Raw genomic sequence first — 21986 nt, 5'->3', positions numbered from 1 at the left:
CAGGGGTGGTGAGTGTTGCATGGGCCTAGTCTTTCTGTGGGGTGTCTTCTTGAATTTAAACATAATTGAGGCCATGGATGGGCTGGGATTGGGCTTATTTTATTGTTTTTTGTCGTTTTTGGGGGGCTGCTGGTGTGGCCTTTTGCCCAGGGGTGGTGGGTGGTGCATGGACTGAGTGTGCCTGTGGTGTGGTCTCACTCTCTTTAATGTAAACATCATGGATGGCGTTGGATTGTGGTGATTTCTGGCTGTTTTTCTGTTTTTTGGGGGTGTACTGTTGATGTGGACTGGCCATGCGGGTGGTGGTGGTGGCCATCTTGAGTGCTGGCTGGTACAGGCAACATGTGCCTGGGGTGTAAGGGGCCATTTTGAGGAGAGGCAGTGTCTGAGGCCTGCACTTATTTTGCCTACTTTTCATCCATTATGCCCAGGGGTAGTGAGTGTTGCATGGGCCTAGTGTTTCTGAGGGGTGTCTTCTTGAATTTAAACACCATTGAGGCCATGGATGGGCTGGGATTGTGGTGATTTTATTGTTTTTTGTCGTTTTTTTGGGCCTGCTGGTGGGGCCCTTTGCCCAGGGGTGGTGAGTGTTGCATGGGCCTAGTCTTTCTGTGGGGTGTCTTCTTGAATTTAAACATAATTGAGGCCATGGATGGGCTGGGATTGTGCTTATTTTATTGTTTTTTGTCGTTTTTGGGGGGCTGCTGGTGGGGCCCTTTGCCCAGGGGTGGTGGGTGGTGCATGGACTGAGTGTGCCTGTGGTGTGGTCTCACTCTCTTTAATGTAAACATCATGGATGGCATTGGATTGTGGTGATTTCTGGCTGTTTTTCTGTTTTTTGGGGGTGTACTGTTGATGTGGACTGGCCATGTGGGTGGTGGTGGTGGCCATCTTGAGTGCTGGCTGGTACAGGCAACATGTGCCTGGGGTGTAAGGGGCCATTTTGAGGAGAGGCAGTGTCTGAGGCCTGCACTTATTTTGCCTACTTTTCATCCATTATGCCCAGGGGTAGTGAGTGTTGCATACTTGCATGTCCGTAGTCTTTCTGTGGGGTGTCTTCAATGTAAACATCAAGGATGGCATGGGATTGTGCTCATTTTTCTGTGTTTTGTCGAATTTTTGGGGTGTATAACTGAACTGATGTTCCTCTGTCTTCCATTGCTTTTAGGTGCACAAGACTCAAGAGAACCACCAGTGCCAGGAAGAAGTCCTGCAGCGGTGTGTGCAGCATAACGTCACGCGACGTCACGTCTGGACACAGAACCCTCTGCAACTCGTGCAACTGCTGCCTGCTGACCTGCTCTGAAGAGGATGGCCCCAAAAAAAGTAACCCGTAGCTCCTCTAGCAAGAAAGGTGCCAGTAAGGAGCAGAAGAAGCAAGTTACCAAGGAGACTGGTGTGCCGCCCGCCCCTTTTTTTGGGAGTAAAAAAAGAAGTATGCCTGCAGCAGCAGCAGCGGGATCTGCTGGGGACCAAGCTGGCAGCACCCCCCCGCTCCATTGGGCTCAGTGCCACCACCACCACCACGCCAACTTAAGTCCAAGCCCTTGAGTGCTGCAGAGGCAGCCAGTATAGTTCTTCAATCACCATCGACCAGTGATGTTGGCTCATCGCAAGAAAGCAGCAGCAATGTCCCTCAATCAACACAGGTTGTTGTAGCTCATCTGACGAGTGTTGAACAACCACAGCCGCAACAACAATCACATGTGCAAGTACAAGCCCAAGTACATGTGGAAGGAGAGGCAGCGCAAGGAGATGCGCAAGCAGAGGTGCATGGAGGGTCACAAGTGCCCACAATAGTTGTTCCTCCCGAAGTAGGGGCACATCAGGAAATCGACAATCAAGGCGAGGTATCATTTGAGGAAGCCACTCCTCCTGCTGATCCTTCATTGTCTTCCACAACCCTAGCAAGGAAGAGATCAAGGGTGGTGTCTACATCCTCTTCAAGCACACCTCCTTCTGATGATACGGATCAAACTTGGGAACCAGCACCACAGCCGTCTGAGAGTGAGGCACACCATGATCCAACAAAGGTACTTAAGCGTAAAAGGAAGCTCGTCCAAAGTCTCAGACTTATGGAGTGTGATGAGGCTCAACAAGAAGTGGCGGATACTGCTGCTGATGAAGACTCTGCCAACGACGACCCAGTCATCATAAAGGTCACTGCAGCCCCAGCGGGCATGCAGCAAACAGACATTTTGACCCTAGCCCGAAGAGCTGCTGCGCGTGATGATGATGATGATGATGTTGTCGATGAGGAGGCAGTGGAAACACCACAATCATTGGAGTTAAGTAGTACACCAACTCGTCCCGCTTCCATATTTCTTTCTGGCAAGAAGAGACCTGCGTCAACCTCGACCTTAATTAGTGGCGGTGAAAGTGGAAAACGTACAAAAGTTGGGCAATCCAGATCCTCCACTTCATCTGGCATTAGCTTCATGACCACCACCACCAGTATCGCCGCCTCCTCCAGGTCCCACAGACACTTCAAGTCCCCAGTTTGGGACTTCTTTACTGTTTGTCCCAAAAATCCAAAGTTTGCCATTTGTACCCTTTGTAAGCTTGCAGTTAGTCGTGGTAAGTCAGGTACCAACTATGGTACCGGCGGCCAGAGTGGTCATCTTGAGAGAAAGCACGCTGTCAAATGGTTTGCGCACCTAGCTGCGATCAAGAAAGGCCAAAATCAAGGAAACGTTGATGTTTCATCTGATGTTGACGAGCAGGAAGAAGACGTGTCAAACACTTCCCTTACACCCAGTACCCCTGTCAGCAGCACACCCAATGTGAGGCACACTAAGAGTGTTGGAGCGAGTGAGACACCAACGCACAAAAGTTCACCAGCGAGCAAAATTGGGTCAACGAAGTCATTATCAGCCCGTAAATGCTTGGTCCAGGGCAACATTAGAACAATGCTTACTTCAGACGTGCCATATGAACGCAACCACCCACTGACGCGTCTGTATAACACTAAGCTGGCTAAAATGCTAGCTGTGGACCTTCTACCTTTTTCTTTTGTAGAAGCGGTAGGTTTTCTTGAATTAGTTGCAACGCTCTGCCCTAAATGGAAGGTTCCGAGCCGGTTCTATTTTGCCAGAGTTGCGGTTCCAGCACTACATGAAGATGTGCTGCAGGCGATTGGGGCAGCTTTGCAGAAGAGTGCTGTTCACACAATACATCTGACAACAGACATGTGGACCAGTGGCCCAGGCGATGATTACATGTGCATCACTGCACACTGGGTCTCTTTTTCAGGTGTTATAGCAAAGCTAAACGCAGGTGTTGACCCGGACCAAGTTTTCAAAGCTGCTCGGAAACATGCAACACTAGCCATGTTTGGCTTGGAGAAAAGTCACACAGCAGAAAACCTTTTGGAAGAGTTTGACAAAAAGGTCTTGACAATGCTATCCCCCCTAAAACGCAATATTGGTTATGTTTCCACGGATAATGGCGCCAATGTAGTTAAGGCCATGTTCCTTGGTGACCATGTTAGAGTGCCGTGTTTGGCGCACTGTATCAACCTGGTAGTTCAAAAATTCTTGAGTGATAAAGAGAGTCCAGCGTTCGAGGTAATGGCCACCTGCCGCAAAATGTGCAACCATTTCAGCCATTCTTTTAAGGCCCGGAAGCATCTGCGGAGACTGCTACTTGAACGTGGAATGCCAGTGAAAGCACTCATCCAGGAGGTGGCAACACGTTGGAACTCAACCTTCTACATGCTTGAGCGTCTGTATGAGCAGTATACGGTACTCGATCACTATTTCTTGACAGAGGCTACATCTCAGAAGGAGGACCTGCGGATGAGTAAGGCGCAATGGGCCATAGTTAAAAGCCTGACAGACATGCTTCGTCCTTTTGAGTTCTTCACGCGTGCAGTCAGCCAGGAGGACTGTAATTTGGGAAAAGCTATCCCATTGTTGTGCATACTGGAGCACCAACTGATGGCGGTTTCTTCTGAGTTTGAAAAAGATGAAAAAAAAAAAACCATTTCATTTTGTCTGAGAAATTATTACATCGCCTACGTGGTGATGAACGTCTTAAAAACATCAACTCAGATCAGCATTACATTTGTGCTACTATTCTGGATCCACGCTACAAAAAGGCGCTGGCAGACAACGCATTCTTTCCTTTCGCTGATGCAGATGTTCAAAAGTACAAACATTGGTTAGCCTGGTCAGCCAAGAGGTTTGAAAAAGAACGGCAGGTTATTGAAGGAGAAGCCAGTACATCAGCATCAGCATCAGCAGGCCATCCGCAGTCACAAGAATCCACTTCTGCACCTGTGGCTGGGGCACAAGTGACCTCTCAGCCGTTAAAGACACCGGCAACTGGATCATCTGCACCACACACAATGACAACACTAACAGTGGCTGGGGAGGAGGATTGGCTAAGTTTGATGGGGTATGGTTCTCGAAAAAATGTCACAGGCACAGCAAAAAGTAAGCAAAGTGGAGGAACAGTTGATGACCTTGAGTCGATGGTGCAGGACTATCTGAATGACTCAACAGAGGTCTTCCTTAATGATGAGCCATTGCAGTATTGGCATGGCAAAAAACAATTGTGGCCACAGCTCTTCAACCTGGCTATAAACTATTTGTCTTGCCCACTCGCAAGTGTGTCTTCTGAACGTGTTTTCAGTGCTGCTGGTGGCATTGTAACTCCCAAACGGAGCCGCCTCTCGCCCAAAAATGTGGAGCGGCTGACAATGATCAAGATGAATCAGCACCTCATACCACCAGATTACAAAGTACGAGAAAGCACGCCGCATGAAGACGAGGAGGACAGCAACGTAGATGAGGGGATTTTTTCTCTGTTCGGTGCCACTGACCTCATCCAGCCTGAATTCGCAGAGTATGATGACGAAATCTTGTTCTTATTCCCTGACACCGAGCCCTGAAAATGAGACAATCAATCAAGAACTTTCTTTTTCGTCCTTATTCACTTTTATTCCTGTGTGCTTTGTGTCTCTCTTTCTTTGTTTTGCACAGTTAATTTAATTCAAACTTTAATCACCTAATCCCAAAAACAAGACCATCATCAGAACTGTCTTCACTTGTTTGCTTATTGATTTGAAGGTGCCGCAGTCTACATTCCTCAGGTTCACAAGTTCTGAAGAACATGCTCCTCTATCCTCCTCCTCCAGACTGCGATTTCCCTCCAAGCAGAGTGCTGGATTACGCACAATGAAGAAAGACTCAGCACTTGTGGGGGTGTTGTACTTCTTTGCGGGTGAGTTGACGGTTTTGGGCCCATTGCTGTGAAGCTCTAATAATGGACAAAAGTGTTTTGGACCAAATATGAGGTGGAAATTTCTTGCCGTTTTTGCTGACTTGCTTGCCTTTGAGGTGCTCTTTGGCGGGGTTCCGGGGGTTTGTGTGTAATTTTTGGTGTCTGTCGAAGCACTGCTGCGACAGTCTAATCTTGATTGCATTTGCTTTTCAGGAAATCCGTGGTGGAAAACAGGAGTTATGATGATTGATGATGATGACGACCTAGCTGCACAGCGCCGCGTTTGGACCGAAGGCCGAGAGACATTGTAAGTATGAGATTTAGCTTTTCCGCTGTTTGGGGGTGTTGTGTCGGGTGTTTTTTTGCGGGTGGGTTGGCGGGTCTTGCCTGGGGCATTCCTGGGAAGGTCTAATACCGGATACAAGTGTTTTGGACAAAATCCATAAGGAACAGCCTTTTTTTTGCCATTTCTTCAGACATCTTGCTCAATGTAGCGTTTTGGGGGGCTTCCTGCTGTTCGTGGGTGGGTTGCGGCCGGGGTCTCTGTCGAAGCACTGCTGCGACAGTCTAATCTTGATTGCATTTGCTTTTCAGGAAATCCGTGGTGGAAAACAGGAGTTATGATGATTGATGATGACCTAGCTGCACAGCGCGTTACTTTGGACCGAAGGCCGAGAGATATTGTAAGTATGAGATTTAGCTTTTTCGCTGTTTGGGGGTGTTGTCGCGTGTTTTTTTGCGGGTGGGTTGGCGGGTCTTGGCTGGGGCATTCCTGGGAAGGTCTAATGCCGGATAGAAGTGTTTTGGACAAAATCCTTAAGGAAAAGCCTTTTTTTTGCCATTTCTTCAGACATCTTGCTCAATGTAGCGTTTTGGGGGGCTTCCTGCTGTTCGTGGGTGGGTTGCGGCCGGGGTCTCTGTCGAAGCACTGCTGCGACAGTCTAATCTTGATTGCATTTGCTTTTCAGGAAATCCGTGGTGGAAAACAGGAGTTATGATGATTGATGATGATGACGACCTAGCTGCACAGCGCCGCGTTTGGACCGAAGGCCGAGAGACATTGTAAGTATGAGATTTAGCTTTTTCGCTGTTTGGTGGTGTTGTGTCGGGTGTTTTTTTGCGGGTGGGTTGGCGGGTCTTGCCTGGGGCATTCCTGGGAAGGTCTAATACCGGCTAGAAGTTTGTTGGACAAAATCCATAAGGAAACACCAGTTTTGGCACTTTTTGTAAGTTAGGGTTCGTTAGGGTTAGCCCTAGCAGCAGGATTGCATGTGTTTAGGGGGGTTCTATTGCAACGCGGTTCTGTTGTTGTAGAGCACTGTTGGAGCGATGCTGGCTATGGATACTTTTGCTTGCAGGCAAGTGGTTTGAATACAATCCACGGTCTGTATTTGGGTCTACTGTTACTTTCAAAGTACGTTTTGTAACCATTTTTCTGCTAGGCATCGTTTTTGGAGATATGATTGGGTTCTTCTACATTTTTGCGACTGGCTTTAGTAAGGGTCTTGGTGGGAGCATTGCTGGGAAGATCAAATTCTGTTCTAAAACACAGTAGTACACCCACCCTGAGGGGAATGATCCGCTATAATATTTTGGCCATACTTATTGAACCTTAAAAAGGTGTCTCAGACAGAGCACGCAATTTCAAAAATATTGTACTGTCTATTAGGGAAATCAAAGTGTCACTTTTTGAACCACACAGCGTACATACCTTTTATTTATTTATCAGTGGTATTGTAATAGCACTTCCTGTTTTCCGTTCAATAATTACAGGCCGGGTTTCAGTCAACATCCGCCAGGCAGGCAGTGGACAGGGTGTCTCTTCTGTCAGTGGTCACCACCACATTGATGGACGAAGCGTCAGCTGGAATGGAGGAGTGCCGCCAATAAGAGGAATTGTTTGCTGCATGCAACTTACTTACCAATTTCAACAGGACAACTCCAACAACATACGCAATACAGATACAGTATCCATTGTTGTCTTTTATTCTATGAGTGTGACTGCATGTGCTTACCTTTAGTTTGTAACCAAAGATTGTCTGTAAACTCTGTATCTTCAATTATTGTTTGTCCATGCTCTGCTTTTTTTTTCTTCTCTCAACAAAACCTACCCAAAAAGAAACCCCCATTCCCATCCATTTTACAAACCCTAACCCTCTTCCCCCGGGCTGTGTTGTTTTGCTTGATGTCTGACTAAAATGACATCAATAATTCCACACACTTGCTGGGGAGGATAAGGTGATAGCAGCAACAGGCTGGTGAAGGAATACGAGGATATCTTCTAGACTTACTCAGCTTCAGTACTATATCTTCTAGTAGTAGTAGCCAATGTCAAATAAATTCAACGCAAGTACTAGTTATACTTGCAATACTTTACCATTTGTTAGGCTACATTATGGCACTGTTCTAGTGTACTGTCACCTGCTATTTTCTCGATCGTACCGTAACCGTTGTAATGCTACAGTAAGGAGTACAAACAAGGTTTCGTTTTCTTTTTTTCCATAGGCATGCAACTGCCACTGTGTCACACCACTAGTACCACCGCAATGAGGAAATGTCACCCGCCCAGGATTGACAACGGTAATCCCCATTTCACCTGGAGCCAGCCCTGGGCCTAGCCCTAATTTCTAACACAAATTACAGGTAAGATAAGCGTTTGGTGGGAGGTAGTATAATGGAGTATTATTTCGGAGTAGACAAGAGATTGACGGTTGTACTACTAAAGTCCTACGACTGTTCAGGAAAACAAAGTTACTGTTACACCCCCGCCCCCCACCCACCAGACTGAAAAGCAGTAAAAAACAGGTATGGTCAGATAAAGTTGAAAAATATATTTATTTAGCCCTAACAAAATAATCTCCCTCACCCACCCTAACCCCAACGATTGTCTCTGAAACGTCCCAAAACGATCCCAACTCCCAAATCCCACCCCCCAAAAGTCTATAAAAAAAGGGCAAGGGACACTCCACTACTGGAGGGTGCTGGTGCTGGTGCATGATGCGGCATGGGCATCATACTCCTTGCGGAGGGTGGCAAGCTCGGAGCGGAGGCCCTTAACCAAGTTCTTATACCTCAGGACCTCCTGCTCCAGGTTGGACATGCGGACTCGTAGGCGGCGTTGGCGTTCCTTGCAGCTCCTGTGGGGGGCAGCTGGTATTTCGGTTGCTTGGCGGTGGCGGTCGGCTTTCTTAGCCCGGCTCGGTCCCGCTGGCTTAGTCACGGAGGAGGATGCAGTGGTCACAGTCGAAGATGTTGCCCCGCTCGACTGCGTGTCCTCCTCCTCCTCCAGGGCCACCAGCCGCCGATACTCGGCGACTGTGGCCTCCAGCCTCCGTTGCCGGGCCAATCTAGCCTGCTCCCTCCTTGTTGTTGATTTGGAAGGAGCAACTATATGAAGAAAGAAAGACATAGTCTGTAACCAATGCTCCTTATTAATAACACAAAGTGATTGAGCCGAAAGTTGGGTCACAGAGTACAAGTAGCAAATTGAAAGCACAGTACATAACTATTGAGGACAGTATCTATGTAACCTCCCACTTCTGCATCCTTGCTCTAACAGTAGTGGTAGTTTAATGAACTAATTCTACGACCACTATGGACTTCCATTACAGTCGACTATGACAGTACACCAGTCTTATTCTTCTTCTTCTCTCTTGTTTAGGGAAATGGGTACGTTATCTTATGCAAGCCGGCAGAATGACATGGACACAGCACAGTGAAGTTGCACCCGAGAAAAAAAGTTGCACACCATGATGATGGAGACAGACTTGCGTTACTGTACCGGTCCAGTACATGCAGGTGGTGAAGCTATTACTTTTCTATTACGGGTGGCACTGAGAATACTCTGTTACAAGGGCTACTGCTTAATTAATTTACCTTTCACCCTACAGTGCAAATGAGTACTAGAAAAGGAAACTGAAGAAGCTAACTAATTTGATTATCTATCACTTCACATGGGACGTATTTAATGACAGATGAGATGACTTTAGGTGCTTTGCTTAATATTGAGTGAACAGTGATACACCCACACATGAATGACGTACTACAAGTAAACTAAAGTTATTAAGAGAGGTACGGAGTGTCCACCGTAATAACCAGATATATGCTGTGAATGCAAACGCAATACAAAGTACTGCTACTATTCATGGTAGTATTGGACACATTTACAATTTCTTTTCCTTGCCTTCCCTGCACTGGGACGGACGTGCGGGTGCGGTGGTACATGCTCTTCAAGGTAACACTTACTTCACCTGGCGACCATCTACTCTCTCTAGATACACATGTGCTATGTAAGAGTCAGAGAATACCATGCTCCAGGCATCCATTCAGTCAAAGTATACGCACACATACAGTTTCTGTTTCACCCACCCAGGCTGCTGTCCTTCCACCCATCCTTGCTTCATCATTGACCCAGCCATGCACCATACCATATTCTTTCCTTCCCAGCCACCTCTGGGTCCAAGCAAACACATATCGTTCTTCTTTGCCAGCCATCATACAAGTTCGCGTCCCACTTACTTACACCCTTCTTTCGCTTTTCGTTCATCCCATCCATCACGTTCGTCTAAGAACTTATTGGGATTCTTCTCACCAAAAACTTCACAGCTAAGTCGAAGTACATTTCGAGGAGGCTACTACCTGGTTGATTTGTAATTGTAATACACCCGTGCAGAAAGCACACTATGCAGTCTTCAATCTCAATAAGTAAGGAATATATAGCTTACCTGTTTCCGCCACCACCGTTTGATCCCCCACAGGAACGGCCACCAGCTCTTCTACCGCCGCCTCCTCCCCAGAGGCCTCCGAGTCGAAGTCCAACACAGCCACCTCCGCGCTGGCCCCGTCACCAGATGTTACACCTACAAAGTACATTTAAGAATGTTAGAATACACCACTCACTACTATATAATATTTGGTCTAGGAGAAATGTTAAAAAAACAGAATACAATGTAATAATTTGTGACTGTCTACTCCATAGTAAAAATGTCCCATTTTCCAGGGAAGGCTGTTGTCTTGCTGCACTTTTATGCACAACTGATGAATGCTTGCTTTTGATTTTTAACACGCACCACTTTTTCTCCTAACAGACAGAAGCTTGACTCCTGAGTCCTAAGAACACGACCAGGATCAAGTTCAAACTAGGTGAGAGTTCGGCTCGACCACAAGAAATGTGTCCAATTAATCGTCAGCACTAACCACTTTTCCGTTTACAGTTAAATAGTTTTATGACAAAGTAGATTTTAATAAATGTGTTTACTTTTAATAAAGCTTTTACACTTAAATAGACTCTGTGGTTTTTGTTCCTCTAGACTAGAGTGGATGAGCTAAAGGTTTTGGAATTTTTGCAAGCATGAGTGCCTCGGACACTTCTTGACTGTGCTGTGACTCCGTACTACTCTCTTGTCCTGCGTACGATAATCTAGAGATCATTGGGGATCTATAATCGGTGACTTCGGGAGCTGAATGACTCTGCCACACTATCTAGTCAGTAAGGAGACAGTGCATAGAGGTATTGCTGAATATAATGGGAGTCCAATGGAATTGCCAAATGTCCAATCTTAGTTAGCTACACAGACAGACTAATAAGAATAGTCTAGTAATACCACAGGGAGTCATATTCGAGGCAGGATAAGAATTTATATCCAGTCTACAAGAAGATCAAAGACGATTTAGAAAAAATCGAATGAGGAACGCTAGGAAAAAATATGTACTGTTTATTAAAATGTAAACTTACTGGGGCCAGCAAAGGAGCCCTCGCCTGCCCGATCCTGGCCTGCATCCTCAGCACCCTCCTCCTGTGTCCTCTTGCCCTTGGGGGGAGCTGATGTACAACATGAAAGAAAGAAAAACCAGAAAACATGGATGAGATTTTTCAACCAAATCAAACATTTCAAAAGAACAATAACAACATATTTTGGAAAAATAGCAAATAGATAGACAACTATTCCACGGGATCTATCTCATGTGGTATACTACGTTATTCGTATTGCCTGATTTGCGGAACGTTGACTTAGAAAGTTCCTATGTAACTCAATAAACAGACTACTAAAGAGGTTTGCCTAGGCCTGGCACTGCAGGCAGCAGTGCGCAACACGTGACAGACAAAGTCCATCCTGCTTGCAGATCAGTGAATACTCAAACTATCAATCCACCCGCCACCACCGCCACTATTTCTTCTGATAGCCATGTGACTGTCTAAAGGAAGGACTGGACTTCAGTCTGTTGGGGCTGATTTATAAGTCCCTTGCGGAAGTTGCGGCTGATTTTCCTCCATTGTTGCGTGCCTTTTCTGACGCAGCGGCAGAACAAAAGACTCGCCATGGTGTTGGTGCGGCGTATATATTAAAAAAAAAAAAAACATATGGGCATATGGGCGATGCATCACGTTGTAAAGCCCTGCGCCATCAGGGGGCGTTCCGGCGCAAGGGAGGGCGTACCTGCGCAGGAACGAATCCTAAAAGTGGCTGAGGGAAATCTACAAGATGTCAATCAGTCACTTTTAGGACAATGATGCATGACTCAAACCCTGCGCGCTTGAAGCCGACGTACGGCTTGATGCAGCATTGGGGAGATAGGGTACCCCAGAGCATTGCTGGAGCTGCGCCATCGTTGGCACGCAACTCCAGCAATGCGCTGCCTTTACGGCACAGATGCGTAAGGCTTCTGTGACGTTTTGGGCCAATGGGTGGTGGTGGCATGGCACACAATTACTGCCGCATCCCTGCTACTTTGCAGGGATGCGCCGGTAATTGAAAATATGACCCTTACTGTCTAGCATTACGCAGTTCTTTTCTTTACAGTACACTCATACATAATTTCTCAGGCCAATGAAATGCTTCTGAACACAACATACAAAACAAAGAAGCATAGTAGCAAGCAAGGCTACTGAGAAGGAGAGCAGTGCACCTGAAATGCATAGAAGATTTTGAAATATAATTTACCTCAATGTAATCGGCAGCATTATTGCTCTTGGTAAAGAACAAAGATTTGCAAATAACAGAGCAGGATAAAACAGAGTAGTAAATGTACTACTACTACTACTCACCAAGCCCGGGGACCTCTACGCCGAGCGCGTCCAGCAAGTCCCGCTCCCGGTCCATGACATCGGTCCAGCGGTGGGTGGCCTGGTTATATGTGCGCCGGACCCCAGAGATCTTGTACATGGCCCGGCACACCTTCTCCCACCGCTTGCGACGCTCCCGGATGCCATAGCCGGTCGCGATCTTGCCGCCTCCCAGGATCGTCTTGGGGAGGCGGCGCTGGACGTGGAAGATCAGTGCCGCCACTTCCTCCGCGCTGAAGATCTCCCTCGGGACCACTTGCTCCCCCCTTAAACGCCCGCACGGGAGCCGGGCACGGGGTGCGGGACCCTTCCCCTTCTCAGGGTGCTTCCCGGCTCCCTTTACCATGGTCTGGGCAGAAATAAACTTAAATGATAAAGAAGAAATAGAATAGTGAAGAAGAAAAGAAAAGAGTTTAAAAAAGTAGTTTAAAAGTAACTAAAAGCTGCAGAAAACACAAAAATATAGAGCTAGAAAAATAGAGGGTTAGATAATAAGTAAAATTAGATCAAAAAAACTTCAAACAAGCAAAGGATGGCAGAGATTGAGAGAGGATAGAGAAAGCATGCCCAGAACCATAGCAATGAATGAGAAACAAGATGGCCGCGCCCGTTCACGACCGCGTGGGTAAGTTCGCGCGAGATTTTCCTTGCGAGTACGCGCGAAATTGTACTAGCGAGCAGCACACTTTGCGAGATTACACATAGCGGGCGGAAACGGAATTACGTCACGCCAACAAGATGGCCGCGCCCGTGTACGACCGATAGGGTAACTTGGCAAACGTATAGCTAGAAGCGCCTCGCGAACACGCGCAAGATCACGCGAACATACACGTCGCAACAAAAACAATTTTATATTCGCACGTATTCGCGGCTTCCGAAATCGATCTCGCACGGATTCGCGCCCCAAAAAACGCGCGAAATTGCAGAAAAAACGATTTTAGCTAAACTGAAAGCAATGAGCAGGTGCAAAAGTTCAAACTTAACATTAGTAACATTCAAGGTAGTGCTTCCTGATGGGCCCCTCCAGAGTTTGCAACTATTCTATGACCCTGCTATGACCCAAACAGCAGGCTCATAGAATAGCACCATAAAGGTCCTGTGAAAAAAAAATTTCACTGCAACAAAAAGCAAATTACAGATAAGGAAGGAAGCAGGTGCCAGCCAGACTGGAACTTTCAAAATTACTGACACATTAATGAAACACAAATTAATTGATGGCAGTTGAAGAAGGGCAGGTGTGCTTGCTTTTTTCAACCACCATAATCTACAGTGATAAATAAACCTAATAGGTGCCAGTGAGGATGTACTAGAGGGTGGCATGGGTGTCCCAGAGGGTGGCAGTGGTGAAACAGAGGGTGCTGTGAACATGTGATGATAAACCAGACGTAGAAACAACATAGTCGCGGCCGTTGCAAGCCGAAAAGTAAGTTCGCAATTGCGAACTTGTCCCAAAATCGGCGCGAACACGCGCCAACACAAAAACCGGAAAAATCCGCAAATCCGCTAGAGTTCGCGGATCTTCGCGGATTGCGAATCCGTAAATACGCAAATTCGCGGATTGCCAATCCACAAAATCCGCCCATGCTTAATCAGGGTTCATCTTTAACATTTTGCTTTATGGATATGGTCTCCTATGGCAAAGAGTAGTGTCTTCTTTAAACTCACGCATGTTTTCTTAATCTGGCTTTGTGTACAATTGTTGTCATTCTTAAGTGGATTGATATGATGATGCTATTGTCACTGTACACTATGTAATTTGCATGAATACGTTTTTTACTTTAAAAAAAAAAATTTCATTAATAAACTATCTTTACAAATTTGTGATTTACTTTTATGTGTAAGCACACTGTTTTTGGTCAGAACAGTAACCCTCAAGATTGAATGTATGTAACTTGGAGTGATTGAGTGGAAATTCTGGTGGTGTAGTAGTCTCCAAAGGACAATTCTTTGCTTTGTTCTGATTGAATCCTAGTCTTTTGGATGTCAAAGGGTCCCTCTCACTTTTTAGGTCTCGGCCTGCGTAGGCTGCGCTTGCGCAGTCTCGCCGGCGAGATCTTATGTCTTAGAGTAGGGGGCTTGAACCCGCCCCTCTTCTCCATTGGCTAGCTTCCTAAACGGAGGCCAGCCATTAGAGGAGAGGGGCGTCTGTCCATTTAAGCCCCGTGTTTTGGTAATTGAGGGGCGTGTTTCTTTAGGTTCTTTCTCTCCTCTTCCCATTGGCTGAAATTTTACATTCCAGCCAATGGGAAGAGGAGAGAACTAAAAACACGCCCCTCAATCCCGAAAAGGACGGTGGTTTCTCCGAGGCATTTCTGCATGGCCTCGGAGAAACGTGGTTGTGTGGAGCGCCCCTCTCTTGTTTTTAACTGAAAATGATGTGCTTTCTTTGTAAACTTCTCCATCTCTCTGTGGCCGTTTCAGCCTCGGCTTGTTAGATCTGGTACGGAAACGGCTTTTGCTGTCTCGCCTTCACACAAGGGCCGCCGGCATGAAAAGGAGCGCCATTTAAAAGGGCAGAAAGGAGGGAAGGCTAGAAACGCACAAAGGACGGGCAGGCATTTACAGGACGGTAATTAGAGTGCTGCTGTTTCTGCAATTAAGAGCCCGGTAACCCTCCGTGCTCCGAAAATTGTTTAAATATAAATTCAATAATTGGCTCTACAAAAGTGAGTGTTCTTAAATGTGGTGTCTTTCCCTCATTTCTCACCATTTTCTCCCCCACCCCCGCACTCTGTCACTTGCAAATGGCTCAAGCAGCACTTTCTAATCAGCACTCGGCCTGCCCTCCCGCCGCTCCAGTAATTGCCGTCCCCGCCGCTCCACACACACTAGGGCCCGGGCCGCTCCACCTGAGCCTTGTAATTACAAGCAGCAAGGTCCTGGTTCAACCAGTCTCCCCTCACTCCCTCCGTCGTAAGGTGGGGGAGAGATAATTACACCTCTTGGACTGCCTCTCCCACAGCATGCCCTCACACATTCGCCGGCAGGAGCTTCGGATGTCTCTAGCCCCTAATAACCCTGTGCTGCTAATATTTATTACAGGCATGAAGCATGTTTGTGAACAAACAGAAGGCCACTCTGAGGGCCCCGCCCCCGCTTCAACCACCCCCAACCACAGGAAATACTAATTTGTATCACATTACTCCACAGGGGTCGTGCCTTGTGAAGAGACAGACGGGGGTGACAGTGTCTCAGGCTTTCAACCTCTACTCCCTTCGCTCGCCCAGCCCCTCCTCCTCCTCTGGGACGATGCATGATAAGGACTTTTGGGTTGTACCCACTGAGCCCAGCCCTTTCCTTTCTTTACAGCTGGACAATTGGCACACGGTTGAGAGGAGCAGAGGTGACAAGGACTTGACCCCTTTAATTGGGACGATAACTTCGGAGGCCCTGCTCAGAGGACAAACGTCATCCACCACAAGCCAGTGGGAAGGAGAGAGAAGGGTGACCTTGGAGAGCCGGAATCCGGAAGGGAATGAGAAGAACGCGAGGAGATGCGGGAGGACGGACCGAAGGAAGAACGCCCAGTGCTGCTGGTGACGACGAGGAAAAAACCTGACGAGCCAGGAGGCCCACGACAAGGCGTCGCGCCCCGCCACTCCCCAGGAGGAGCATGGCTCCAACAGGTACGGGAGCGTGTCACGGGGTGGATGGGGAGGCGAGGGAGGATAGAAGACACCTCCAATACCCCCTCACATATCCCAGTTCCTTACACTCATTCACCGTTGCTGGTTTTGTACCATTTGTGGTCATGGTGATCCCTCACTCCCTCCCTAATTTGAGTTGTGGTTTACACGGCCCTCACGAGCTCTTAAATTTCTCTTACATGCCTGAGAGGCCCGGGGGTATTCGAGAGCCAAGAGGAAATACGAAGAAAAGACGCCTGTGACGGTTAACAGGGATAACTGAAGACGCCTGTGAAACTCAACAGGACACCCAGAAGAAGCCTGTGAAGTAAAACAAGACTGTAAAACCAATTTTACCTGCACCCGCTTCTGAGCAGCGTGAGTGTTCCAGGGGCTCCCATGCGCTGGAGGGAGCCCCGGAACAAGAGAGAGCCCCGCCACCTATTGCTGCGGAGGGGGCGCGAGGCACACTGCCGTTGCCTGCCCCCTCCACTTCTGAAGAGGGAGATGACCAGCGAGGAAGGGAGACCGGCTGCGCAACAGAGACTTCACCCCCCCCGAACCGGTAAGTTTTCTTGCCTCTGTTCCCTGCTTCTGCTCTAGTTTTTCTTGACTCTGTTCCCTGCTTGTGCTCGTGTTTTTCTTGACTCTGTTCCCTGCTTCTGATTGTGTTTTTAGTGCCTCTGTTCCCTGCTTGTGAGCGTTTTTTTAGTGCCTCTGTTACCTGCTTGTGAGCATTTTTTTAATGCCTCTGTTACCTGCTTGAGAGCGTTTTTTTAGTGCCTCTGTTACCTGCTTGTGAGCGTTTTTTTAATGCCTGTTACCTGCTTATGAGTGTTAATTTAGTGCCTCTGTTACCTGCTGTGAGTGTTTTTTTAATGGCTCTGTTACCTGCTTGTGAGTGTTTTTTTAGTGCCTCTGTTACCTGCTTGTGAGCGTTTTTTTAATACCTCTGTTACCTGATTGTGAGCGTTATTTTAATGCCTCTGTTACCTGCTTGAGAGCGTTTTTTTAGTGCCTCTGTTACCTGCTTGTGAGTGTTTTTTTAGTGCCTCTGTTACCTGCTTGTGAGCGTTTTTTTAATGCCTCTGTTACCTGCTTTTGAGCGTTTTTTAGTGCCTCTGTTCCCTGCTTGTGAGCATTTTTTTAGTGCCTCTGTTCCCTGGGGCGTTACTGGGCAGAGATTGGTGTGTGGCTGACCTAGACTGAGGGATGTCTGTGTGTGTGGCTCTGTGTGTGTGTGTGTGTATGGCTCTGTGTGTGTGGCTCTGTCTGTGTGTGTGGCTCTGTGTGTCTGTGGCTGTGTGTGTGTGTGTGTGTGTGTGTGTGTGTGTGTGGGTGTGTGTGTGTGTGTGGTTGTGTGTGTGTGTGGCTCTGTGTGTGGCTATGTGTGTGTGTGGCTGTGTGTGTGTGTGTGTATGGCTTTGGGTGAGTGTGGGGGCTCTGTCTGTGTGTGTGTGTGTGGCTCTGTGTGGCTCTGTCTGTGTGTGTGTGGGGCTCTGTGTGTGTGGCTCTGTCTGTGTGTGTGGCTCTGTCTCTGTGTGTATGGTTCTGTCTGTGTGTGTGTGGCTCTGTCTGTCTGTGTGTGTGTGGCTCTGTCTGTGTCGGTGTGTGTGGCTCTGTGTGTGTGTGTGTGGCTTTGTGTGTGTGTGGCTCTGTCTGTGTGTGGCTCTGTCTGTGTGTGGCTCTGTCTGTGTGTTTGCTGGGCTCTGTGTGTGTGTTGGGCTCTGTGTGTATGTGTTTGTGTGTTGGGCTCTGTGTGTGTGTGTGTGTGTGTGTTGGGCTCTGTGTGTGTGTGTGTGTGTGTGTGTGTGTTGGGCTCTGTATGTGTGTTGGGCTCTGTGTGTGTGTTGGGCTCTGTGTGGGTAGCTTTTTTTTGTAGGTGGGTCTGTGAGGGTGGCTCTGTGTGTGTGTTGGTGGGTCTGTGTGTGGGTGGCTCTGTGTGTGTGGGTGGCTCTGTGTGTGTAGGTGGCTCTGTGTGAGTGGCTCTGTGTGTGTGTGGGTGGCTCTGTGTTGGGGACTCTGTGTGGGTGGCTCTGTGTGGTTGGCTTTGTTTGTGTGGCTCTGTGTGTGGGAGCAAATGCAATAGATCTTGCATTTGTGAGAGATTAAGCTATTGGCATTGTAAATGGCAATGCCATTTATTTATATGTTTTAAAAACAAAAACATAAATAATGTCATGAGCAATGCCAATAGCTCTAACTTTAACAATGCCGAGACCATTGCATTGTAAATGCTTGTTGTAAGAGTAGCCACACCTGGGCCTCAGCTTCATTGGGGTGTATCACACCTTAGCAATGCTCCATGTGTAATATTTACTTCTTTACCATATATTTGCTTGTTTGCCATACATACACCCATGTCAAGTTCTGTTTATGCCATATACCCCTTACAAGACCACACACCCGCTACATCCACTGCTGAGCTACCGCCACGTGCCAGCGATATTTCTTTAGAACTTTGACACAAACACACCAGAGCAGAGCCAGATATTCACTTGTGCCACCCCCACAGGTGTACCATCTCCCCACCTGAGCCATATTGCACCACAGACCTGTCTACACCTGTCAGACGGGGGAGGTGGGGGCAGGCAGAGCAGGTGTGCGCGTGCAGATAACGTCTGTAGTGTAGGGATGATAAGTGCACTCATCTCGATTGTGGGCAGGACTCCATCCCGAATGCCTCTGTGCATTCTGGTAGTTGTAGTACTTGCAGGATAACGAGAAGAAAGGCAGCACGAGCTCGACAATGGACAAACTGAGCTACAGATGGCTGTATTTCTCGCGCCTGGCAGTGCTATAAAACTGCAGCTGCTCTGGCTTCTTGCTCTGTAAGTTTGGGCTGGGGTTGGTCTGTGCAGCTCCGAGGGGCAGGCGTGGCTGCCCCGGGTGGGAGGTGGCTTCCTCGGAGGACAGAGGCACACGCAGGGCTCCGCGTGGAGCTGCAGTGGGCGGCTCTCGGCGGTGTTCCTGCACAGTCCGCTCCGGCTCCCGTGCGCTACACACTGGCGCGGGCATCCCTCCAGCTCCACTGCCCCTGCGCCAGGCATCCCGGGATGAAGTTCAAGCTGTGCCGGCGCTGAAGGCAGAGAAGAGCCGCGCGTGGAGCGGGAGAGCTGTGCGGGAGCGGCGGGGAGCTGTGGAGGCAAGGGCGGTGAAGAGCCGGTGGCGGGGCGGACGGCACGGCGTCTTGAGGCTGCGCTCTCCGGGCAGGCTGCGGAGAGGCGTACGGGCTCACGGGCAGTCGGTTCAAGGGCACTGGGGCTACCCGCCTAAGGCATGCACTGGGCCGGGCACTAAAGATGCGTCCGAGGCTACCCATGAAGGCTTCTCTGGGACCAGACGCTGAAACCACGCCTGAGGCGACCGCTACCCATGAAGGTGCATCCGAGGCTACCAACGGAGAACCATCCGGGATCACCCATTAGACGCACACCTGAGACTACCCGCTGAGGGCACACCTGAGACTACCCACTGGGGGCACAACCGAAGGACCACTGAGGGCACACCCGAGGCGACCCACTAAAGGCGCACCCAAGGCGACCCACTAAAGGCGCACCCAAGGCGACCCACTAAAGGCACACCCGAGGCGACCCACTAAAGGCACACCCGAGGCGACCCACTAAAGGCACACCCGAAGGACCACAGAGGTCACACCCGAGGCTACCACTTAAGACACACCTGAGGCTACCACTAAAGACACTCTAGGCTACCCACTGAGGGCGCACCCGAGGCTACCCACTAAAGGCGCACCCAAGGCAACCCACTAAAGGCGCACCCAAGGCAACCCACTAAAGGCGCACCCAAGGCAACCCACTAAAGGCACACCCAAGACAACCCACTAATGGCACACCCGAGGCGACCCACTAAAGACACACCAGAAGGAACACAGAGGGCACACCCGAGGCTGCACTAAAGACAGACGCCCGAGGCAACCCACTAACGACGCCTGAGGCAACCCACTAAGGCTACCACTAAAGGCACAGCCGAGGCTACCCACTGAGGGCACACCCGAAGGACCACTGAAGGCACACCTGAGGCTACCCACTGAAGGCACACCCGAGGCTACTGACTGAAGGCACACCTGAGGCTACTGACTGAAGGCACACCGAGGATACCCACTGAAGAAACAGATAGGGCTTCTCACTGAAGGCACACCCGAGGCTACCCACTAAAGCACACCCGAGGCAACCCACTGAAGGCACACCCGAGGCAACCCACTGAAGGCACACCCGAGGCAACCCACTGAAGGCACACCCGAGGCAACCCACTGAAGGCACACCCGAGGCTACCCACTGAAGGCACACCCGAGGCTACCCACTGAGGGCACACCCGAGGCTACCCACTGAAGGCACACCCGAGGCTACCCACTGTAGGCACACCTGAGGCTACCCACTAAAGACACCCGGGGCTACCCACTGAAGGCACACCCGAGGCTACCCACTGAAGGCACACCTGAGGCTACTGACTGAAGGCACACCTGAGGCTACTGACTGAAGGCACACCGAGGCTACCCACTGAAGGCACACCCGAGGCAACCCACTGAAGGCACACCCGAGGCTACCCACTGAAGAAACAGATAGGGCTTCTCACTGTAGGCACACCCGAGGCTACCCACTGTAGGCACACCCGAGGCTACCCACTAAAGACACCCGGGGCTACCCACTGAAGGCACACCCGAGGCTACGAAGGCACACCCGAGGCTACCCACTGAAGGCACACCCGAGGCTACCCACTGAAGGCACACCCGAGGCTACTCACTGAAGGCACACCCGAGTTTACCCACTGAAGGCACACCCGAGGCTACCCACTGAGGGCACACCCGAGGCTACCCACTGTAGGCACACCCGAGGCTACCCACTAAAGACACCCGGGGCTACCCACTGAAGGCACACCCGAGGCTACGAAGGCACACCCGAGGCTACCCACTGAAGGCACACCCGAGGCTTCCCACTGAAGGCACACCCGAGGCTACCCACTGAAGGCACACCCGAGGCTACCCACTGAAGGCACACCCGAGGCTACCCACTGAAGGCACACCCGAGTTTACCCACTGAAGGCACACCCGAGGCTACCCACTGAGGGCATACCCGAGACTACCCACTAAAGACACCCGGGGCTACCCACTGAAGGCACACCCGAGGCTACCCACTGAAGGCACACCCGAGTTTACCCACTGAAGGCACACCCGAGTTTACCCACTGAAGGCACACCCGAGGCTACCCACTGAGGGCACACCCGAGGCTACCCACTGAGGGCATACTCGAAGGACCACTGAAGACACACCCGAGGCTACCCACTGAAGGCACCCCGAGGCTACCCACTGAAGACACACCCGAGGCTACCCACTGAGGGCACACCCGCGGCTACCCACTGAAGGCACACCCGAGGCTACCCACTGAAGGCACACCCGAGGCTACCCACTGAAGGCGCACCCGAGGCTACCCACTGAGGAAGCCACTGCTCCCTGAAGACACATTTGGGCCAGCGATTGATTGTAAACATGCCTGGGGTTACTCGGGCGTGCTACTAAAGAAGGAACGGGGGCGTGCCCAGCGTAGATAAATCCGGACGTGCCCTCGAGCCTCGACCCGTGCCACCCACTAGAACGGTCACCTCTGAGGTGCCCGCTGAAGAAACATCTGGGACTGGCCCATTGCCAAGAACTCTGGGAAGGGCCCTCCTCGGTGCCACCCTCCCCTCTGAGCCTCCGCACCCGCCCTCTGCAGGCATGGAGTGAATATTTCGTGGAGAAAAGCATGTGGCCGGCAGAGGTGAGTACCGGGTGTCAGTCTGTCGTCTTGTGCCTTTAGTTTCTGGTTAGGGGGCAGTTGGCGGTACATGGCACGGTGCCCACAGACGTCTGTAACTGCGGGAGATGCCAGGCACGGTTGTGGGTGTAAGTGGACGATAAGTTTGAGGTGGTTCCCGGAGAGTATGCCAGGGATCGCATCTGATAGGGTTCTCTGGGTGCGGGGGGGGCCCGTGGCACCCACCCGCACCGCTCTCACGCAGCGGGTGCTCGGTCCGTTCACCCACTGCCACGTGTTGCGCCCACCAGAGATGGGGCC

The sequence above is a fragment of the Lissotriton helveticus genome, chromosome 4_2 (genome assembly GCF_964261635.1).
Source record: "Lissotriton helveticus chromosome 4_2, aLisHel1.1, whole genome shotgun sequence".
NCBI classification, from domain to species: domain Eukaryota; kingdom Metazoa; phylum Chordata; class Amphibia; order Caudata; family Salamandridae; genus Lissotriton; species Lissotriton helveticus.
The sequence above is the reverse complement of the archived record's forward strand: the minus strand, read 5'-3'. Positions refer to the sequence as shown.